At 34.5% G+C, this 23,751-nt stretch overlaps 3 protein-coding genes and 1 non-coding gene across 16 annotated transcripts in view; 2 read left to right on the top strand and 2 right to left on the bottom strand.

Moving 5' to 3' along the window:
* Positions 1-23,751, bottom strand: part of LOC127858367 (probable methyltransferase-like protein 24) — a 264,328-nt gene that overhangs the window by 158,658 nt on the left and 81,919 nt on the right. The gene's annotated exons all lie outside the window — the stretch shown is intronic.
* LOC127858369 (uncharacterized) overlaps positions 1-23,751 on the bottom strand; it is a 275,468-nt gene that overhangs the window by 114,021 nt on the left and 137,696 nt on the right. The gene's annotated exons all lie outside the window — the stretch shown is intronic.
* Positions 1-23,751, top strand: part of LOC127858365 (zeta-crystallin-like) — a 274,122-nt gene that overhangs the window by 58,284 nt on the left and 192,087 nt on the right. The gene's annotated exons all lie outside the window — the stretch shown is intronic.
* Trnal-uaa (transfer RNA leucine (anticodon UAA)) lies at positions 13,915-13,996 on the top strand. The gene has a single exon. It is a non-coding gene; the product is annotated as a tRNA-Leu (tRNA).

The following is a 23,751-nucleotide window of genomic DNA, read 5'->3' on the forward strand; positions in this document are numbered from 1 at the left end:
ATCGTTGATCAGGAAAGCATGTACATTAGAAATGCCCCTCATGAAAAGTGGTCCCGGTCTATGGGAGGCTCTACATGGTCTTGATATCAAGAGTCTGTGTCTGAGTGGTGGGTTCTCATGTTTAAACGTAAATCATGCAGACTCGATGTCCCAGTCACTTTCATCGCTCACGCACCTGGACACGCTTAGTATTAAAGGGGATGATGACAGTCCCGATCTGTGGAAGGCTCTCCATGGTCTGAATATCAAGAGCCTGAGTCTGAATGGTCGGCTCTTTGGTTTAAACGTAAATCATGCAGACTCGTTGTCCCAGACACTTTCATCGCTCACTCATCTGAACACGCTTAGTATTAAATCAGTGAATTGCAGCCCCGATCTGTTGGAGGCTCTACATGGTCTGAATATCAAGAGTCTAAGTCTGAGTGGTGCGTATGGCGGTTTAAAAGTAAATTATGCAGACTTGATGTCGCAGTCACTTTCATCGCTGACTCATCTGGACACGCTTAGTATTGAAATGGATTATTATAGTCCCGGTTTGTGGGAGGCTCTCCATGGTCTGAATATCAAGAGCCTTAGTGTGAGTGGTGCGTATCCGTATGGAGGTTCAAACATAAATTGTGCAGACTTGATGTCCCAGTCACTTTTATCGCTCACTCATCTGGACACGCTTAGTATTAAAGTGGATGATGACAGTCCCGGTTTGTGGGAGGCTCTCCATGGTCTGAATATAAAGAGTCTGAGTCTGAGTGGTCGATATGGAAGTATAGAAGTACATTATGCAGACTCGATGTCCCAGTCACTTTCATCGCTCACTCATCTGGACACGCTAAGTATTAAAGTGGATGATGACAGTCCCGGTCTGTGGAAGGCTCTCCATGGTCTGAATATCATCAGTCTGAGTCTGAGTGGTACGCTTAGAGGTTTATGCGTACATTATGCAGACTTGATGTCCCAGTCACTTTCATCGCTCACACATCTAGACACGCTTAGTATTGAAGCGAATTATTACAGTCGCGGTCTATGGGATGCTCTTCATGTTCTGAATATCAAGAGTCTGAGTCTGAGTGTCTGGTCTGAAGATTTAAACGTAAATAATGTAGACTCAGTGCCCCAGTCACTTTCATCGCTCACTCATCTGAACACGCTTAGTATTGAAGCGAATTAGTACAGTCCCCGTCTGTTTGAGGCTCTCCATGACCTGAATATTAAGAGCCTGTGTCTTAGTGGTCGGGAGGGATATTTAATCATGTAGAGTCGATGAAACAGTCATTAGCATCGCTTAAACAGCTTGAAACGCTTTCAATATATTTTCGGACATACATCGACATAAAGCTACCAAAATCATTGAAGTATTTAAATATCTACTGTATGGCATTGCTTCCATCGAATTACGCGAACTTATGAACGCTCTTTCTGCATGTACTCAGAAAGTTGAAAGTAACCTAGACTTGTGGTGCGCTTCTTCGGACGTTGTAACTGACTGTAAAACAAAGTCCACCTGAGGAATACATTGTCGTCAAACCGGAACTAGAAATGCTGAAAAGCGTTGCAGTGAGGCGATTCCGAATATTAGAACGAAAACGTCAAACCGATAATTATGATAATGATGATGCCGCATCTTACTTGTTTGTACGTGGCATCTCTGGTGTCCATGACGATAATTCAGATGATGATAACGTTGAAGATGAATAATATAAAAGATTCCTTCTCGAAATTAGTAATGGAATCATTAATCGAATTCAATGTGACTTCTGATTAATCCAGCCTCAAACTCATGATTCATCAAATAATGCGACTGCAACACCTGTTAATAATTAGTACAATTGTATTTATAATGCCTCGAACATTTTAAATAAGAATGAGTGGTCTGTCTTGGATATCAGATAGTAAGCATTGTCAAACATTAATTATAGCAAGCATAAATAATATTAACATTAAGGTTTTATTGATGTGTAAATATTAATTGAAAATGTTCGACTAAACACATGCCATTTTTAAAAGTATTTGAAGTATACAAAAACCATCAATTCTAACACGCTACGCGGTTTCATTTCATAGCTAATACAGGTGTCATGAATTAGTTATTCTGCAATATTTATGTGCGAAATAAATTATATGTATGCGTTGTGTTAGTTCGCTTTAAAGCACATGAATAGATATGTACATCTTGTGAACATGCTCCATAACTGCTTTGAAAAAATGTTGATAAGCCCATCACTTTCGCAGAATATCCAATACATTTGATCCCTTATTTGCTATAGAAATCAAACCGCTTGTCGTGTAAGAGTTTATCATATAGTAATATATGTTAAGTTGCTTCTTGCAAACCGTAATTGTGATGTCAATTTAACATTTTGACATTTCAGTAACGTATAATTTTGCACGAAATAGTAACTTTTAAATATGTTACAAGAAAAGTAACATACCTTAGTTTCATTTACTTTGATATAAATAATTTTTAGGAACTTACATAATTCTATGATATTATGATGAACTATTTCATTCTGTGTTCTTGACTAGAAGTCCGATCTTAATTTGTGTACGCATGTACTGTTTGTAAACACATGTTTTGGTTGTACCATGAGCCAAATATAAAGTTTTGACTCCTTACAGTTTCGACTCAATGTTTTGCATGATAAGGTTGGGACTCCTTACTACCGGGTTTGCATTATAAGGTTTGTACTACTTACAACCGGGTTTGCATTATAAGGTTTGGACTCCTTACAACCGGGTTTGCATTATATGGTTTAGGCTCCTTACAACCGGGTTTTCATTTTAAGGGTCGAACTCCTTACAACCGGGTTTACACCATAATGTTTTGACTCCTTACATCCGCGGTTGAATGATAAGGTTTGAATTCCGTATAGCCGGGTTTGCATTGTAAGGTTTGGATTCCTTACATCCGGGTTTGCAGTATGAGATTTGGACTTATTACAACCGGGTTTTCATTATAAGGTTTGGACTAAATTACAACCGGGTATGGATTCACCGTTCACAGGCGGTGACCCCAAGTGTATTCATTTGTGATTTGTTGTGTTTTGGGACGTTTTGTCTATGATATCCGTACACTTGTTTTTTGCCTAAATATTTTGCAATAACTTCTTTGCAATAAACGAAATACAACATGCTATAATAATTTGTTTTTATAAATGTGCAGCTGAAGTTGCACATTGTTTATATTTTTTGAAATAACATTTCTTATTTTTTACTATTGAGGCTTCAATATGATAGATATTACAAAGGCATACACTAAAATAAGTGCAACTGTGTCGTCGCTTCTTTGTACATTAAGGTTGATGCCTATGATGTTGATTTTGACGAAGATGGTAATGAGTAGATTGATGCGGAGGAAAGGAAAGAGAATGAGGAAATGATAATTAATGTGATAAGGCTGCTTCGGATGGTGTTGATCATGAACATTATGGTAATTATGATCATGATTATGATGTTGATGACGAGGAAGAATATAACTGTAAGAAAAGACAATTATGACGTTTATAATGATGATAATGATACTGCGTATGATGATGATATTCATGAACGTAGTGATGGTGAGAGGAGGAGGAAAAGAACAAATGGAGGAAGAAAATTGTATAATGATGATAATGTTGACGATCATGATGAATTATATGTTATAACATAATAAGGGAGATGCGGATGCGGATAGTTTACTTTGAAAAAATCGGAGAAATCTTGTAAGATCCTTCAAGTAAACGCTTATACCCTGGTCTGTATGTATTATATGCAGCATGTAGTTTACCCTTTCAAACATTAGAAACGTTATAAAAAATGCAAGCACTGTACACTGAATGTATTACACTTAAATATACTTTATAAATGACGTGAAGAGAGGAGGGGAGAGACAGAGAGAGGATAGAGAGAGAGAGAGAGCGAGAGAGAGAATGAGAGAGAGAGAGAGAGAGCGAGAGAGAGAGAGAGAGAGAAGAGAGAGAGAGACAGAGAGAGAGAGAGAGAGAGAGAGAGAGTAGAGAGAAGACGATAGAGAGAGAGAGGAAGAGTAGAGAGATCGCTATAGCTCTCTTGTCTTCTCAGATATGCCTCCGCCTTCTCTTCTCGCTCTCTCTCTCTTCTCTCTCTCGCTCTCTTCTCGCTCTCTCTCTCTCTTTTCTCTCTCTCGCTCTCTCTCTCTTCTCTCTCTCTCGCTCTCCTCTCTCTCTTTTCTCTCTCTCTTTCTCTCTCTCTCTCTCTCCTCTTTTCGCTCTCTTCCCTCCTCCACCCCCTTCACCACCGATTAATATTGATACAAACAAGCTCAGGCGCCAAGAAAATAACAAGCGTTTGTGACCCTGAACAAGAAATTAAAAAAATTCGAAAGATATAGAAAACACAGATGCGATAGGAAAAGCGGACGCAATGAAATCAACCAGCAACGTAAAATTAAAAGAAAAGTTCGTATTGTCTAGGAAAATGTATTTTATTGTTGATTGTTACTCAGAAATTATTTCAATTATTTAATCACAATGTATCTATAGAATAATGTATAACACAAATAATAATGGAAATCACATAAATGGATCGGCCATGGAAACTTTCTCGTCTTTTGAAATTGAATACAGAACAATACAACACATATATTTATTACTCGTACATAGTACACCGTCAGTTTTAACCATACTATAAAATACATATAAGCGGATCTGTTTCATCGCTCATCATGAAAGGTTGCGAGGGGAAGCGGTAGCGCGTTGGCTTTTGCTTGTATCGGGTTCGAAACACGAGGATGCCCATATGTTTTGTTCAACGTTTTTTTCTTGTTTTAACTATTTGTTACAATTAAATATTTTTAAGTAAACATATTTATATTTATAGAAATTTTCAAAAAATACGCAAATCTGTAAGCAAATCCACTTAAGCTTGTATTATTATATACGCACGGCTCAAAGCGATCTTAATGGTCAGTTTCAGGCAATAAGAATATTGTGTAGCGCGTGACCGACTTTCCAAGGCTGTCATCGAACGCTATGTACGCGGCCTCATAAATCCGATGTGCCTGCTGCAGCCATTGGATGATCAATTACATCAGAAACAATGTGATTTATAAATTTCCGCTGGATACCTTGCTTTTTTATTGAACAAACACACAACTAAATGAAGTCACTAGCATATCTAAACTGCGACATACCATGTGGACTACATATTTGAAAACGAATACATGTTATTGCACAGTTAAACTCCCTGATTTTATGACGGTGACCTTTTCGCCCCGGTGGCATTTGGCTATAATGAAGCTAACTTATGCATAAATGGTGCAACTTGGTTGCACGAAGCTGACCTGCGCCTTAATGAGGCTAGAAACTTCAGTGACGGATGCCTTGGGTCATTTGAATTTTCTTCGAAGTTTCCAGCAGCCTCAAAACATCCTCTGCAAGACAGACAGCAACGTAATGACACCGTAATGTGCAGCCAAGAAAGCCGAAGTACTCGCTGGAAATCCCACTTGTTCCAACCAGCTACGAACCTCACATACGCCGGGAGCGTGTATTAAACCCGGATCGCTGAGATGAAAACCGCGTGTACCAACCACTGCGCTAATCAGTCAGCACAAACTGGATGATAAGTGTATTTGGAAGTTTATGAGATCCTTCCGCGTCTGACGCTGCATTATATGTGTATCCGGAGTGTGGTCTAGCAGTGTTACCTAATTAACTACTTGAGTCACGAAAGTTGATACGAATTTTGAATTGTAAGAGCAATATCCAGCTTTTGTTATTTTTTACTGATATAAATTTGTTATTTCAGTTTGGTCTTATGAGAGGTGTGTGTGTGTGTGAGGGTGGCACCTGAGTACCAGGAGGAAATCCCAACTGTCCGGTATTACGACCACCAAGCAAACTTACTTTCGTCCGGGAAGGTCGGTTGAACACGAGTCGCATTGATGTGAAGGGTTTGTACCAACCACTGCGCTAACCTGAGAGCATGTTGAAAATTTTCTAGCTATTGGCAACATAATGTGTGGACCCGGGTAGTGTCCCACCACTCTTAAAGGATTACCTTACTTGACGAACGAAAGATTGGACGAATTTTGAATGATAGTTTAAAGTTCCAATTATTTTGTTGTCATTGAAAAAGTGTTCACTGATTGCTGTTATCTTGTGTTGTTTGGGAATACTTGAGTACCCTGAGGAAACCACACATGTCTATTAGTATTGACATTTGTAATGAACTTGTATGAATTGTACCTCTGAATGGGAAATTAAAATTCCAATGCCCAATTGAGAAACCAATTAGATAATGCTCATAAACAATTAATACTTGATTATAAATAACGTTAATAATGACAAATTCAATCAAAGTGTTTAAACAGTTCTTAAAATAAAATATAAAAATCTAGGTTTGTGCTCAAGGGCATGGGACTTCAATTGCAATATTTGCATTTTAAAAACTTGGCAGTTCATTTGTGTAAAATAATCGGGCAAGTAAACAAATGACAGTACATCATTGTATTAGATATAGACATTTAAACATTTTCAGAAAACATTTTTATAAAATAATAAGACATTAAACCAATTGGCAGTACCTTATTACACTACGAATCAGACATTTAAAAAATGACAGTACATTAAGATGAAATAATTAATCAAGCAGTACATTATGGAATGGAATAAATCATTTAAACAATATATATTGCATTATTGTAAAATACTTAAACAAGTGGGCCATGAGCTAAAGCGCTCACTTGAAAACCAACGAAACTAAACTTTTCTGACAATGTGGAGCCAAAATAATAAAAGTACTTTAAGAAACACAAATGCAATGTATTTAATTCCACTTTAATTTCCCTTTGTGATAGGAACATTCAAAACTGTTCAGTGGACAAGATTTCACAGTTTATATAACCCATAATTGTTTAAACAGGCTGTTTCCTATGGTATGGTTTCTGCCGCAGATGGTGTTTTGCTGTTTCCGAAAAGATAAGCAGAATGTTAACCAGAAGCAATTTCTACGCTAGTCGACGCGTGGTAGTGCCTTCTTGCTTTACTTTGATGAACGGAAAACTAAACGTATAACCATCGTAAAAAATCACTCACCAATAGGTATGTTAAGAAGCAAAACACAAACCAACATTCAAAACTGTTCAGTGGACAAGATTTCACAGTTTATATAACCCACAATTGTTTAAACAGGCTGTTTCCTATGGTATGGTTTCTGCCGCAGATGGTGTTTTGCTGTTTCCGAAAAGATAAGCAGAATGTTAACCAGAAGCAATTTCTACGCTAGTCGGCGCGTGGTAGAGCCTTCTTGCTTTACTTTGATGAACGGAAAACTGAACGTATAACCATCGTAAAAAATCACTCACCAATAGGTATGTTAAGAAGCAAAACACAAACCAACACAAATAAATGACCGGTGAGCTAAGGCGGGTGAAGTCTAGTGGAGATCCTATAAAAATATATAACATTTTCCAACAAAATGCACTTGATGTAAACTATAATATAATGACATAGAACCATTAATGGAAATATTTTAAAAATGCATGAGCATGAGCATAGATAATTAGAAATGTCAAATACAGCATCGCAAAGTTCAACAACTGTTGAGATAAATAACGATATAATGTGCTTAATACAATCATAATGCCTTTAAACATTGTGTTTAACATGAATAAATATTTCACACCATTTGTTCGTACATTAATTCTTTCTTAATAAGAGGAAAGGCATCATTTGGTGAGCATTCGATGCAGCATATCCGGCGGTTTTGTCTCAGAATTCTCATAACGAGAACATGAACAGATAGATAGCGTTTCGTGATTGTTATCGGCAACTTTTGTTTTCGTAACCAATAATAAACGTCGACAGCGTTATTTTTACCAATTTGAAAATAAAGCATTAAATTGTATTGCGTCTTCTTAGCAAGGTAAACATTTTAAAATTAGCAACTGCATAAAATATTTAATTCATTACAACGGTAAGTTATCCTGTACTTTTAAATAATGTAAAGCCGATATTCATATTAATCGCAAAACTAAAATAACAGATAACCAAATAAGAAAGCTACAAGTCTTAAGTAGTATATAAATAATAACACTCGAAAACTGTATCGCACGTGCTTACACATGTGTAACATTAAATAGAAAAATATGTGAAGCTGAAGTAAAACTTTCCCATTTTCCTTAATGTTCATACTTACACTATTTGGAAAGCCTATTGTCAATGACAAACATGTTTGAGTGCATTGTACCAAGTGGCAGTTAAACCCGAAATCAAGTGTCTCCGGGCTCGGTGTCTTCCGCCGCCTGTATTGCGCGTCCGTGCTACTTGAACACTAGGACGTCCACATAACGAACAAAGAAGCATACGTTAAACATATATGACTATTATACTAACAACAGGAATTGCGTCTATTCAGAAAACGAGAAATATGTTAGCTATATTTGCCAACAAAATACACGATTCTCACGTCAACCAATAAAGGGACATGCATGAGCATGAGCATAGATAAATAGAAATGTCAAATACAGCATCGCAAAGTTCAACAACTGTTGAGATAAATAACGATATAATGTGCTTAATACAATCATAATGCCTTTAAACATTTTGTTTAACATATATAAACGAACCTTTGACGAATACTAACGGGTATTAAAGCTCCTTATTCTTGAGATTAATGCCAGTTTCCTACCTGTGTACCCTCAGACAGTAGTCCATACAAACGCATGATCTGGATGTTCTAGAAGAGAAGCCGCGTCTCGCTTCTGATGGAGACTAGCATAGCGGTTTTGTGCTTTGATAAGAGCCCTGACATCTCTTGCAGCCAATGCTTATTTGTTAATAGAAATTATAAATATTAAATAAGCTATCTTTTGAGAGAGACATGTGTTTCATATCATTCTATGGTTTTAAGCAGTCTCCGATTTTGGTGATTGCGTTCTCGGCAGGTTCTAAATTGTGTAAAGATTGTAATCAAACCTTGTATTTGTTTAGTGCAAGACTAAATTGACGATGCAATTCCAATATTCTGGCCTTCCTATACAAAGTGTTCAATTCAATAACTTCTAACATTTTATGGATAAGTAATTCTCACTCAATATGGTTTGTAAATCGTATAGTTTAACACGCGATATATCGGGTTTTAAACCTTTGCGTTGTTGCAAAAATAAGTTCTTAAGTAATGCATATTTTCATTCCTTCCAACAAACATATTAGTTGGATTGTACGGAAGTGTAATCCAAAAGGGGAGTGGAATGTCGAAGCGAAATACGATGAATTATTGGTACCGGGGCTCGGAGCCACGACACTGCGTTGTGAAATCAGTGCGTAAGACAGTGAATAGGTTTTGCAGCACTACAATACACACTAATATATGTAATGTGCATATATATATAATATATATATATGTATATATATATTATTGATATTTTTGGCGCTTCCCAAATGATCCATTATTTTTTAACAAGTAATAAAGGTTAACAATTAAACAACTGATTGAAACTCCTGCATTATCTGTTAATCTGCTTAATAAGATATTGTAAATAGAAATAGATTGGCAAAAAGTTAATTGTATGATTACACAAGAATACAGGCTAACACGACACGAACACATGATTGTCGTATTATTTACAAGAATACATCTATGATGCTTCATAAAATAGGTTGTCATACAAACATGATACAACATAATCGTCAAACAATACACAAGCTATTTATAGATGGCAATACCCATTTTGTTGTTCAGTTGGGACTTTTCCAAAAAATAAACATCAACTATTCGACATATGTGTTGCAAATGAATACTAATGAATAATACAAATTACACACCTATTTAATAACTATCAGAGTGACAACACTTCAATACCTATTTAATAACTATCAGAGTGACAACACTTCAATAAGCTATGATCCCACTACTCCCCTTACAACAGAATAACACATAGCGTGATTCGATTTTCCCAATGATACTTATTGGGAGATATCATAATTATAGTCGCACCATCTGGGTGTTTTAATGATTCAATGACTTGTATATTGAAACAAAATGTATGACTATCAGCCTCTGCAGCATTCATAATACAAGAGAAAGCACCGATATTTCTTCCAATCGAGTATAAAGTGTCTGATATGACATCGCCCGTTAACGGTGAGAGGACCGAGGGCTTTGATTGGCTAAACAGCTATGTGCGAAACTAGTTGTTTATCATAATTATGGTTGTAAAATAACACTGTTTTGTGTTTGGCATTTGTTTGCTATTGCTAGTGTCCATAAGTGTGGCTATTGAGAAACTTAAGAAACAAAAGTAAACGAATGGTATATTTCTTAAGCCATAATGTTTCAGTACGTTAACAGCTGGGCGCTCACAGTAAGCATGATTAAGATACTCAGTATTTATCCCATTTTCAACGCGACATTGACGGTATAACACCTAATGAAATATACTAGCCTGTATTCAATACTGTGGGATATGACTGTCGCGTGCACGGACTATTTTTTAACCACTGAATGATATTTCATAAGAAATAAAGTCGAGAACACTTTAGCTGCAAAATTATACGACCTTCAACCTTCAAATCTAGTCATATGACATAATTTTACGCCATCCGTATAATGATGAATCAGCTGAAAATGACACTTATTGCATCATTTACCACCCCCCCCCCCCAAAAAAAAAATAAAAAAATTGACGATTTATTATAAACGCAACTTATTTCACATGTACATGTACTGTATATCGACATATTTGAATTGTCAATTTATCACGTTTTCCTTATTTCGTGTAATGTGCATTGTTTATAACCCATGCATAGACTTTTGAGATTTAAGAATGTACAACAAGCCATACAAATATCGCACAATTCATACATAATCTGCAATATTTGCTTTCCGATTTAATTCACGTTAGGCATAGAGCTGTGTAAAGTATAAGATGGTAAAAATAGCACCACACTGGAATTCGGAACGTCCTATTTTGTACACGGGTATTATCCACTCATTTATTTGTTGTGTAATGGACTGTTTTCATTCTTTGTGTATTTATATATTAAATTTTTTTCTTGTACAATAAGCGCATTTACCATAGACAAATAAATAAGTGGGCAAGTTTAAACATAATTATGTTTGTATGCAGAAATTTGCAAATGCAACCGAGTTTACCAACGGCTATTATTTGATAAACTGCTCCGAGCAGTAATGTAGAGTATATGACGTAGCGTGTAACGAAGAAGAAAGTTTATTGAGTTCGTAAACTCATTTGAATATAGTGATAGGATGGCATAAGGGTCTTTATTTAACTATGCTAAAATAATTATTAAAGAACCTAGATGCAAAATCGTCAATTATTGAGTTAAATGGATTACTAGATGGATTTTAAAGGATAATTAAAGGTAAGATACTAGTTCAAACGTGTTTTGCTTTTTTGTACTTTTGTCGTTCCCTGTTCTCGGGAAAATGATTTTAACATGGACGCCATTGATGCATCTGATCACACACGGCATACCCATAACATTATATAAAACACGTTCTGCGCGTACTTAAATTCGTCGTCCGAAGTCGGAAAACGCATTGCCCTGTATATAAGGTCAAATAAAGTGTCAGTCGCTGCAATTGTCTGTTTACTCGTCGAAATTATCAAGGTCGTCGACGGTGTACATGTATGTTGACATCGACATCATTTTGTCAGGAAGCAATCGCCGCCATATTGGATTTTGATCATTTCTTTCGAAAATAAAATAAATTATATTCAAGTAAAATCTTCTTTTTGCGGTCGTAATGTGTTACAATTCGGATAATGCGTCAAATTTGAATCGAGGCATATGGTGATATTTTTACTTGTTTTACAGTTTGTGTGTGAATTTTTTAAAGACTATTTTGCGTACCAGAACAAATACATTTATATCACTACGCATGGTTACATTCGTTAGACTTTAAGCGCTTTTAAGACCGAATTAAAATTATTGTTTAGGTTATTAGATCAATTTATGTTAAATGTCACGTTGAAAAAAATCAAATGGGATAAATAGAATACTAGGATTAGCGTTGAATACAGAGACATTTATGTTGCCCGGCTCGAACACCGAAAGCGCTCGCCAAGGCTCGCGCTCCCGGCGTTCTAAGCCTCGCAACATAAACTTCTCTGTATTCAACGCTAACCTAGTATTCTCTATGGGTCTGGCCTTTGATGCATAAATGAAAAGTTATGGTCGTTTTTAACTAAACGATTAGAGTAATAATAACAATACTATTAATATATGAAGTTTTTGTTTCACTCAAAACATGTTTTCATACGTTATAGATTCGAAACGTGAATATTTTATGTTCTTTTCGACAAAGACGTTGAATAGTTATAGGATCGTTTGTAGTTGTGTTGGTGGTGTACTTTTATTTTTAATTGCGTTATTAACATTTTATATTGTGGTTGGTGTTGATAATGTAATTGTTAATTTATTGTTTCCTTTTTATTATTGAGAAAAAACTTGCAGCGAAAACAAACTCATTGATTTTATGTGATACAGTTAAACGCAAAATTAAATAAATAATCTTAATTGATTATTATTAAAAGCATTGCAGCGTCCGTAAGAATATAAATATCAATTTACTGTTTGATTTCATGTTATAATTTTATATAAAGAAACAAGTCATGACGCATATCATGTCATTTATTTTTGGAAACTTCATGTTTGAAACGCCAAAACACCTTTCTTCAAACAACTGATATGCGTGTTTATTATGCATTAGTCGAGTGATGTTGGCGTTATGTTTAGTAAAGATTGCATTATTTGGGTTCAAACTTGTATTACTTGGAGTCAACTAACATCAGGTGGAGTCACACTAGCTTTTTTGAGTCAATGTTTCATTTGGTTTGATCAAGTTGACATTTATTGTTGCCCAAATGCAATAATGTTGGGTCAAAATGACATTACGTATATTCCTGATTTCGTTCGATTTAGTCTAACAAGAATGGGTACTGGTCATTTTGACATATAATTAAGTTTTTTTGTTAAAACGGCATTTTGTGTAGTCAGGGTGGCATAATTTTCAGTCCAACTGGCATTATATTTCGGCACGTTGGTATAAGATTTAATTTATTTTGGATAGAGCTGTGCCAAATTATCATGATGTTCGTTAACGTTGAAATAAGGTTGAGTTATGTTAACGCTAGATTGAGGTCTATGTGCTGATGTTGGAGCAAATAATATGACGGTTAAGTCTTGCTGAAATTATTGTGTCAAGTTAACATAGGGTTAATCCAGACTGCCATTATACAAAGTCAAGTTAAATTGTTTAGGGTCAATTTTGATTGATATGATTATGTTCAGATTGTTTTAGTTTAGTAAACTTTGTATTACAGGGGGTTAAATTTGGAAGATGTCAAGTCAAAATGAGGTTGTGTCAAGTGAACATTATTTTGGGTTTAGATGTTAATTCAACGTATGATTTTATCAAACATAATTCCAGATGAGTTGCTTTTACTTTTTGTCAATTCAATAAAATGTGATTTAGTGGTTGGTTGTTACAATCAAAGGTCAATACAACCTGTTGTATTATAAACTAATTTAAAGCATTAATTATAAATATTAACTAATGACACTGGCTTTACCACTGGCCTGTTTGTTCTATGAACCGAACATAAGAACCATTCCAATAAACAGTTAATTATTTCTGGAACGCACAGACTTGACTTAAGGTAGCGCACCTCTAATGATTTCCCGCGATTTATTTTACGATCAATGCCGATCTTCAATGATCGGTTATTTCCATAGATGCATTTTATTTTTTTCAAACTTCGAATTTTGATATGTGTTTACCTAATTTATTTAGAATACATTATTTTCACTATAAATATTGACTTTGATCCAATTATCATCTGAAAAATACGATTTCGCGAGTTCTTCAAAGATCGACTTGCCTTTTTACCTGTTTACTTATGGATATCTCATTTTAAGATGGCGCTGATGTGAAGTTGTCATGGCCGAGTGGTTAAGGCGATGGACTTAAAATCTTTTGGGATCTTCCCGCGCAGGTTCGAATCCTGCCGACATCGCATTCTTTTTGCGACGCGTTTTATTTCTTTTCTAACGTAATTTGATTTAATATAGCATATAAGCTATGTTTATTGTTTAATATGTTGAAAATTGTATACACATCCTTCAATTTTTAAAATTAAAACAACGTTATGGCTAAATTGGGTAATTTACTGTTGAAAATACGAATGATGCATGTTGCATTTTTATTTTTATTTCAAAAAGTAAACGGTAAATCTTTCTATTTCTTGGTATTTTTGCTGTATATAGTGTTACTATAAAAATTAAGTTTAAACTATAACTTAAATGATACTATTTTAAATTTTATGACACTTTGTTTTTTAACCGACCCAATTTTTACTTGGCTGAAATCACTTATATTTCATGGATACCAATTTGTAAAAACTAAATGTCTGTAAAAGAATACTTATTTCATCATGTTTAAACTTAAAACACCTTTACTGCATCTGTACACACCAACTGCATGCCCATATTTGGAAATTTGAATGAATTATTGAACTTTTATATACCCCAGGGGTGAAAATAAAATGGACAAAAGCCGAGCGTGAGGGTGGTTTTGAAAAAATCGGTATATTATTTTAAAAAGCATGGAAAGCCTACCTACAAATTTGCATGTAGTTCAGTGAAATGATGCTGATTAGGAAAATAATTAATTAAATTATATTTGGATATATGCCCATTAGAGATGCGCTACCTTAAGGTAAATACCACTATATACAACATATCATACTGTTGACCAAATTGTATGCCAAAAATGAGTAAACCAAATGTTAATTTAACCCAGTATTGTGTCTTTTTTTCTAAACTTGCTGTTTGACATAAACAAAACGATAAAATCACTAATATTATATAAAATCAAGTTAATTCCAAATAACCTCAATCAGTGTCAACTGAAGTTAACTTATGCGGATTAAACCTAACTCGGTTTTAAAATAAATGACCATTATGTCATCTGGACCCAACATTATGGAACATGTACTGCGCATTTTGCCACTTCGACATAACTCTCATTTGACTTAACCAGATACCAGCTTGCCTAAACATAACGTAAATTGACCTCAATGTAAAGCACACTTGACCATACATGATATCAACTCGACTCTATTTAACTAAATGCTAAAGTACAAAACATACCAGTTCTTTCAGTTAAAATAATTTTTGGAGTTTCATGTTGGAAAGTCGCAATATAGAATAAGGGAAGCATGTTTACAGAAAGGCATTGATGTAACCGTTATATTTATAACGGTCTTATCAGAAAACCACATGGTTATGAACATAATTGCGTAATTTTGGAGGAACGTTATACTAAACATCGATTTATTATTCTTGATTGCCGAAGTGTTCTTATATCAAATAACAAATTAAAGTCGTATTTAGCGATACAATTCTGTGATTTAACTTTGAGATCGATGGTAGATCGTGGGTACATCTACACGACATTGGCCGTTTAATTAACGCTCTAATTCTGAGGTAAGTTTCTAAATAATTTAAGTGGAAACGTTTGAACTGAAGCGTTAAGCGTATTGCCCAAGTGTCCCATACTCGTTCAACGTCAAAAGTAAATATCAAAAGTTAAATGACAGTATTAGTTCCATTCTAGATATACGATAAGAATAAGTGTACACAAGGTAAAGGACTTATTATTATTGTTACATAATAACAAATGATTTATTTCATACGTCGTTCCATGTTCATTTAAATTTTTTGTTCCCCAAAACACGTGATGTTTTGCAAACTTCCATATTGTGTTGTAATGCCATGGTGAAGGTATATACAATTGCATATTCCTGTATTAAAAAAATTCGCTTTTCCCGGATGATATGTGTACACGGATGAACATTATTTTGCGTACATGTTTATACCATTCAGCAATAAACACTTTATTTTGCAAACTTTCTCTCAACAAGTTAAAACCAACTCACAGCTTGATCCCACATGTCGCTCAGCTAATTATTAACATAAACTGATATGTCTAATCATGTATGTGTCATTAAAACATCATTAATCAGATCAATACATCAGTGTGATATATATGTTGTTTGGTCAATTTATTATTTTCCTCAACCAATGAAATTAACATTTCCATCAAGTTTTAAAAGAAATTATTTAACAATAATTATCTAAAAAAGATGCTAACTTTTAGATGCTAACTTTTAGATGCAAACTTCAATGTACAGGGACTACATGGTTGAAATCTCATTTCTCGTTCGTTCCCGCCTTCCCGTTCCCTAGTTTCTGTGCCCTTAGTTATCGTATCTCGTAATCGGGGCTGACCTGACAATCGTTGTATATTGTTCATTGACTACTATTCACATTTTGTCAAACTTGAATAACATCACATTGTTTCCGAGAAATGAGTTGTTTATCTGCTTGGACTTTCATGTAAAACAGTATCTCACACATTATTGCATTACTAGGACGTGTAACATAGTTGACGGACAACGTAATAACACGATACACGTAAACAAAGTCCATTTCTGATTTTTTTACGTTTTATTTCTGCTTTTTAACACAACGCAATGTTTGTCAAATATTCAATTTACCAAGCGAAGCCCGCAACGGGCCTCGCCCGTGGCAGCAAGCAAAACTGCGCAAGTAAGACTGACTATTTACTTACAAAAACACAGAAGTTGATTTACCGTGTGCAATTCTGATTGGCCGTTTGTAAAGTCACGTGTCTGCAACGTAAAGTTGATTTAACGTGTGCAATTCTGATAGGCCGTTTGTAAAGTCACGGATCTATGACGAATGCAACGGACACATAACAAATACATACGGAGTCTACCGAAGTTTTAACAAACAATGTAAACAAAAACTCGTGATCGATTCTTATTGACGTTTGATACCCCGAGGCTACTGAAATGTTTATCTAGGTGACTTGAACAATGTATGAAATTTGTTTTATTTCGTTTAATAAAGCTCAAAATGTGCATTATGTTACGGATACATGCATTGTATTGACTCATGCACTGTTACAGCCCACAATTGCAAATATTGCGTGTTTATGAAGGAGAATTATATTTTGGATGATGATATCAATTGATGTGCGCTTGTTCGTGGCCTGTTGTTGATGATATAAGCTTATACATGAAAATTCACCTGTTTCTCTCTGATATTAGCTGTTAAGTGCATCTCAAAGCTGTTGTTATTGATGTTTTCAGGAATGAAATTATCGTTGCCGTTGATGCTTTTAAAGCACCGCAGTAAATATGGTAAGCGATGTGTGTTTTTGGATGCATTAGGTCACTTGACTCCTTTATATATGCTTATTTTGCAAGTTGTTAAATAACATGTTATCACATAATACAAAGTACATGCCAAATAAATAAACAATGTTTGGGTAATAATTAAAAGGTTGCAATCATTTTGCTATTTAAAGCTTAGCTTTTTGGAAAAAGGATTTTTACAATTAATTGTCTGCATAAGCGTTTGCTATGTTATATGTACTCTTACTGTCTTGTCTTGGAAACCATGCCCCTTGCTATAAATAAAGACAGGCTTTACACGAGGGAATACCATTGGCTAACACGCATTGAGTTTTGCCAATCAAATGCATACACTGATTCACAAATGACTTCCTATTGCATTTTAAATACGTCTAACCAGCATCGGTGGACCTGATTTTCCGAGTGGCGGGATCAGCCGACAAAGAGGCGGTTCTATCCCTGCGTACGAACGCGTATAAAGGCCTCGACTATCTACCGTTTTACTACGACTACTTCGTCGCTGACCGGAACCGGAAATGCATTATTGGAGAAATAAAAAACAAACCTGTATATTACTTTGTTGTTGCTAAACAGCTTAACACACTTTTTAATGTTAAAGTGATATATTGGGCATCTAACAGTTTATAGGTGTCTGTCGCAACCGTTGTGTATTGCTGGTGTTTTCAATTCATATACACTTATATTTGTTAATGCAGCATCAACATACTAAAACAATATCCCGGAAAGAGAAAAATAATGCATTTGAATATCAACCGTACTTTCGTTTGACAACTGACCATGCATGTACGATGTGAACCTAAATTTAGTTTTAGTGCAAGTTCGTTCATACGACACAAAGACACAATTTGTTTTACGGATCATTTCAGCTTAGAGGACTGGGTGAGTCATCTAAGATAGCTAATATACAATATATTTTAATAAACAACTGGTAGCAAGATGAGTTGCAGATAATTGGTAAGTAACCACATTTTAACTAACTCTTTTGACCTGTTAATTATTTTCAGCTCAATTCAACAGTGAAAAATGCCCATAATATCACTTTAAAGTATCCATTTTACCGTACATTAAAAGGCAAGAAATGAACCTTAAAGAAAGTGTAAATAAATGGTAAAAGCTATCCGACCTGTACATTATATTTATTGTAGATCTTTAAGTCATTATGAATGTTATTTATTTAACTCCATAGAAAAGAAATTAAACAACAGTAGAGTGTGCATTAAAGACACATTTAGTTTTCGTTTAATGTGCAAACAACCAACTAATCAGACATATAAGAGCAAAGAATCGAACATGTTTCTATGTTTGATTTCCGATGCAATAGATCTTCAAGATATGGATACACAACTATTAATCGAAATTCTATTTTAATCCAAACGGTCGTATTTGCTGCTATGCACGTTATTGACGGGGGTCGGAGCTTGTTTACACTAGATGGGCGAGTTCATAAACACTTTGAAAGACAAGGACTGTTTAAGTATGTTTTACCCCACACTATATAAAATTAAACAACTTTAAAAATAAAATATCGTTTAATTAAAGCCTAAGTCGATATCCAAGAATAAAAACTACCAATGTGTTTACGTTTTAATAAACGTAAATTGTATGCGGTGTTCTTTATTAGGCATATTATTGACTAATGATCTGATTGTATACATATGATTTTTGCACTAATGTTTTTATCTCTTCGTTTTTTGGTTATTTTTTATCGTCATAAATATAACACAATTGATTAAACATGAAAATATAAACTTACATGAAAGTAAAATTTAAAATAGTGTAGAGCCTCAAAATTTCCAACGTTATCAATTACACATTTATATGTGGTGATCAACAATTTTCAGAGCGATAAATGAGTACTGTAACGACTATGGGCGGTCTCTCGGCTGCAGACCCCGAGTGGCCACGGTTGACACGACCCTCAACAAGTATACCCGCTCGGAAACGTTCAATCAAACGCACAACAAATTGCAGCGAAGGTTGTAAACATTTTGTAAAGTTCACAGTTTGACCAAATGACAAATTTAAACAAAATGGCACAGATTTCAAAAGTATGTATGCATATTAAAGATAATTCTAAAAGGGGGAAATATTTAAAAAGTTGTTCGTTTATTGGTAATCTTAAATCGACATCGAAAAAATATCAATGCGTTTGTAACGCTTTTCATCAATAATATAGGACAATCAGTTAACAAGTCCCTTCCATCATATTTACTCTAACATCATTTAAATGGCTTTATTTCACCTTATGTTGTTTTCATTGACGAATTAGTGAAAATGCTTTTCATTTTCTTGTGGGCAAACAATGTTATCCGCAGGTACAAACACGGCGGCCCATTTTATTTATCTCGATCAGATAATTATCGGTGATACCGTGTTAAAAAGTAAGTATGTTTATATACGCAATACATTATATGTTTCAGTTACATTATGTTTGCGACATCAACCATACAGTGCGAGGCAGTCTTCAACACATTCTGCCAATGTGCGATTTTCCTGGCGATATTCGATCAGCCTCCCCCCGCTGAAATCCAGCATTTAATGGAGGCAAGGCATCATCGAGAATATTTGTTCCCAGACAATTCCATGCTGCTCGACGAGATTCCTGTTAAGAGTATTCCAGAAAATATTCCCCTGCTTTTCAATTATGACCAACATCTTTTCTCAAATGTCTGCTGTAACGAAAGTAGTCCGAGTGGTCTATTCAGCGCCGGAAGTATTTACCAATCTTGTAATCCGCTAGAAGCCTATACCATTGACGTATTTGGAACCGATGTTACGCAACTTGAAAATCATGTAGTGTTTCATGTGCACAGAGCTCTTCAAACCACTCACGGGGAGTTCTGTTTGCAAATATATGTAGAAAAGGGCTACATAGCGCAAGAACTTTCTTAAATTCTCGTCAAACTGGACATCCCAAAAAGCAACTGGTACGTGGATGGAGGAGTAGCGGAGATAGCAATAGTTGAAGAAATGGTGTAAAGGCCGTTCATCTTTTTTTTATTCTTGTTATAAAACAAATGAAAAATAATCATTGCAATCATTACACCTTGAACATCGTAATACTAAAGCGAAAAATAATACATCGGAAGACAAAAACCATAATGTAAAGACAGCTCTTGATGTCCTTGCTTTTTAATGTCAAGCGTGGGTATTTTATTTTCGTAACACTATTTTTACGGCAAATATTTGTCCATTACTGATTTATGTACGGTCAGTTCCCTTGAACTCGAGAACATCATAAAAATTAACTGGTATGTGACCGTATGGGCATGGTGTCCTCCTAGTGCTCGGGAGGTCACCGGTTCGATCCCTACTCGAAGAGAGATCTCTAGATCTTCCCGGAAGACACCAAGTACTGGTAGTTAGCCGAGGAAAGCTCGGGAGCTTTTCTATAAGTCTGAGGCTTTTGATACAATTGAGCTAAAATAAATAGATTTAAACTATTAACTGTTATACTTTTCCTATAATAACGGCATATATTTGCCATATTCTGTTGCTAGACAAAATACTCGTGTATATATAACATATTTATACACAACAGTGGAATACCATCAGGGTAAACAAAAATAAATAGTTTTTCAATATTGACAGCTCATATTGGTAAGGTCTCCATGTATGGTATTTTGAAACGCAAAAGATTCATACCATCAATGGCTGCAAGTAAGACTAGCTTACGATATACCAGCTAAATACAATTTGGTAAATTAGTGACGATATGCGACTAAGAGAAATGTGCTTTCTGTAAAACAGAAAGCAAAAACACTTGTTCATTTCTTTTGGTATTGCCATGCCATACAAGCTGTATTTCATTACATCACACCTGCTATTGAAATATTTTTTATTAATTTTAGTTTTGATTGTAAAAGCGTTGTATTATGACCAATTTATAAGCAATCTAAGAGAAGTAATACATTTGTCTTAAAATATCTGCATTTACTTATATTTTGAAACGTTGAATGGTTATCCCTACAATTCGTGGTCTACGAAGTAGCAGCTTTGCACTATAAAACAAAACAAAACATTTATCTTTTTTTTTTTTAAATGTCAGGGGAATAGATTGAGTCTTTTTGTACTATACATTTTTCGTCATAACTATCAGTGTTTTGTAAATATAATAAAGCTTAGGCATGCATCATTGTTACATGACTTCTTCTACTATTATATTGAAATTTTTATCAAACATGTTTTTAAAAAGGTTGGGGCAATAGAGTCTTTTCATGTCCCCCAGTCTAAACTGGGGTACATATTGGTTTTGCCTTGTCTGTTTGTTGGTTTGTTTGCGTCAAACTTTAAGATAGCAACTTCATATTTGGCATGCATGTGTATCTCAAGAAGCTGCAGATTTTGAGCGGTGAAAAGATCATGGTCAAGGTCATCCTTCAAGGTCAAAGGTCAAATATATGCGTAACATCGGTTTCACAAACACATCTTGTTGTCATTCGAGAATTCGGTTATGTTCAGTCTGATTTTTAAAATGTGTTATGTATGTATTATAATTACTTATTACATAACGGAACAAACGACCGTGTTAAAAAAATTGTACTTGAACCATTTAATCATTAATCAACACGATGATCAATTAATCATTAACCAACACGATGATCAACAACACTATTACACAAGTAAACATGCACTTAAGACGGACAGAACAAATACACACACAATTAATTTGTATTGTGCAGGTTTGAAGACAGGTTTGAAAACAACTGACTAGCTACTGGATTAAAACTCAATAAGAGTTTGGTACATTTTGTTGTAACCCTTACGTTGGTAACATAAACATAACACGGCTATATGCAAACTCTGTTTCCACTTTATAGTTTAATTGCATATGACTGAAAAGTGTGCCTATTAGTATTTATACTTAAAAACTGTACATTGGTTTTATTCATTAAATGATAAAAGTTAATCAGCGAGCTTTAAAGTTAGTAGATAATATGGAAGCAATACATAATTTAAGGTGTTTAGGATGGTAGTGTTTAATAGTTTATCACGATCTGTAATTGACAGGTGCAAACTTGATATTCGCTGATTCAATTGAGTATTATAATAAGAGAATGTCGTTCACACCAACGCAATAATTAAATAACTGAGTCAACCAATCGATGGTTATATTATGATAATGTATGCCACTTAGAAAGAAAATAAAGCTTCCTGTACTTATCATGGATATCATAACATGATACAGGCAGTATTCAAACAGCATGTAAGAGCATGGGTGACTGCCCTACAGAAAGATGCTACATACAGGCCCATAACGAGCAGGACAGGTGATTTAAAGCTGGTATAATACAGAAGAGCGTCATCAGCGAAAGGATTTATTCTTGGGTAAAATTTGTAAAAAATACAGGCCACCGCAAATTACGATAATCTATATACGAGAAGAAATTGAAAACTTTGACCGCAGTGATTGGGGATGACGTTTTATGAAAGAAGATGCTGTGCAAGAAGTGGATCGATGAGTTCACATGCAGTTTTAATGAATGAAAAACGCTTCTAACTAAATGATTTATTATCCTTAGGCGTCCGTGATCACAAATAATTATTTACTCAATTAAACTATTGCAGCTTATGTACTGGCTGTGGGTAGGAAGCTTAGAAGTATGCCGTCAGAAAAACGAAACATTTCATTCATAAATAATTCATCGTTATGTTCGAATTATTATTATTATTATAAGTCGTATTATTATTATTAGTAGTAGTAGTTGTTGTTTTATTCTTATTATTCTTTTTCTTCTCATTTTTATTATTATAAATAATAATAATAATATTATTATTAGAAGTAGTAGTAGTAGTAGTAGTAATAATAATAATAATATTATTATTATTATTTGTTGGTATTATAATTTATATTATTGTTATTAATATTAATATTATTCGTATAAGTACCATTATCATTAGTATCGATATGTTTTAAAGCGCTCTTGTTCCGTTCAAGGTTTTTACATGTGCATTTATCTTGAAACATTCATCGAGCTTTGTTTAATTTGTTGTAACACGCCTTGACAAAATTTGGCAAATTAATCACATATTGTGACAGGTTTAAAGCGGAGCTGTTTTCTGTTAATTTACAAGGAGTGCAAACTCTTTTGAAAGTTTTCTATCATCCCTCACAGTGGTCTCCCCATACTCCTAGTTAACCTTTATAACTTTATCTCCTCCAAATACAAGACGAGCTGAATAAATTATCAGATACAGGTTTACAATAGTTATCAGAAACCATAAGCATAATATGTATACATAGTTTAATATAATTTATGTATTACTCTTCGTCAGCGAACAAACGATGTTAAAATCGACATTATACAAAAGTAAACTTGTGTACACATGTGTTTGAACTATTATTTATAGGCATACAATAAAATCGAATTGATATTGTTTATATAAATAAATCTCACAGAGGTCAATGAAAACAGTATTTATATGGTATAAACATTGAATATATAATATCATAGTGCACCAATATATAAGGCAATTAGAGGATACGCACATCCACATGTATTATAAAACAAATGCTGATCAAAACA

This window comes from Dreissena polymorpha, chromosome 14 (genome assembly GCF_020536995.1).
Source record: "Dreissena polymorpha isolate Duluth1 chromosome 14, UMN_Dpol_1.0, whole genome shotgun sequence".
Classification (NCBI taxonomy): domain Eukaryota; kingdom Metazoa; phylum Mollusca; class Bivalvia; order Myida; family Dreissenidae; genus Dreissena; species Dreissena polymorpha.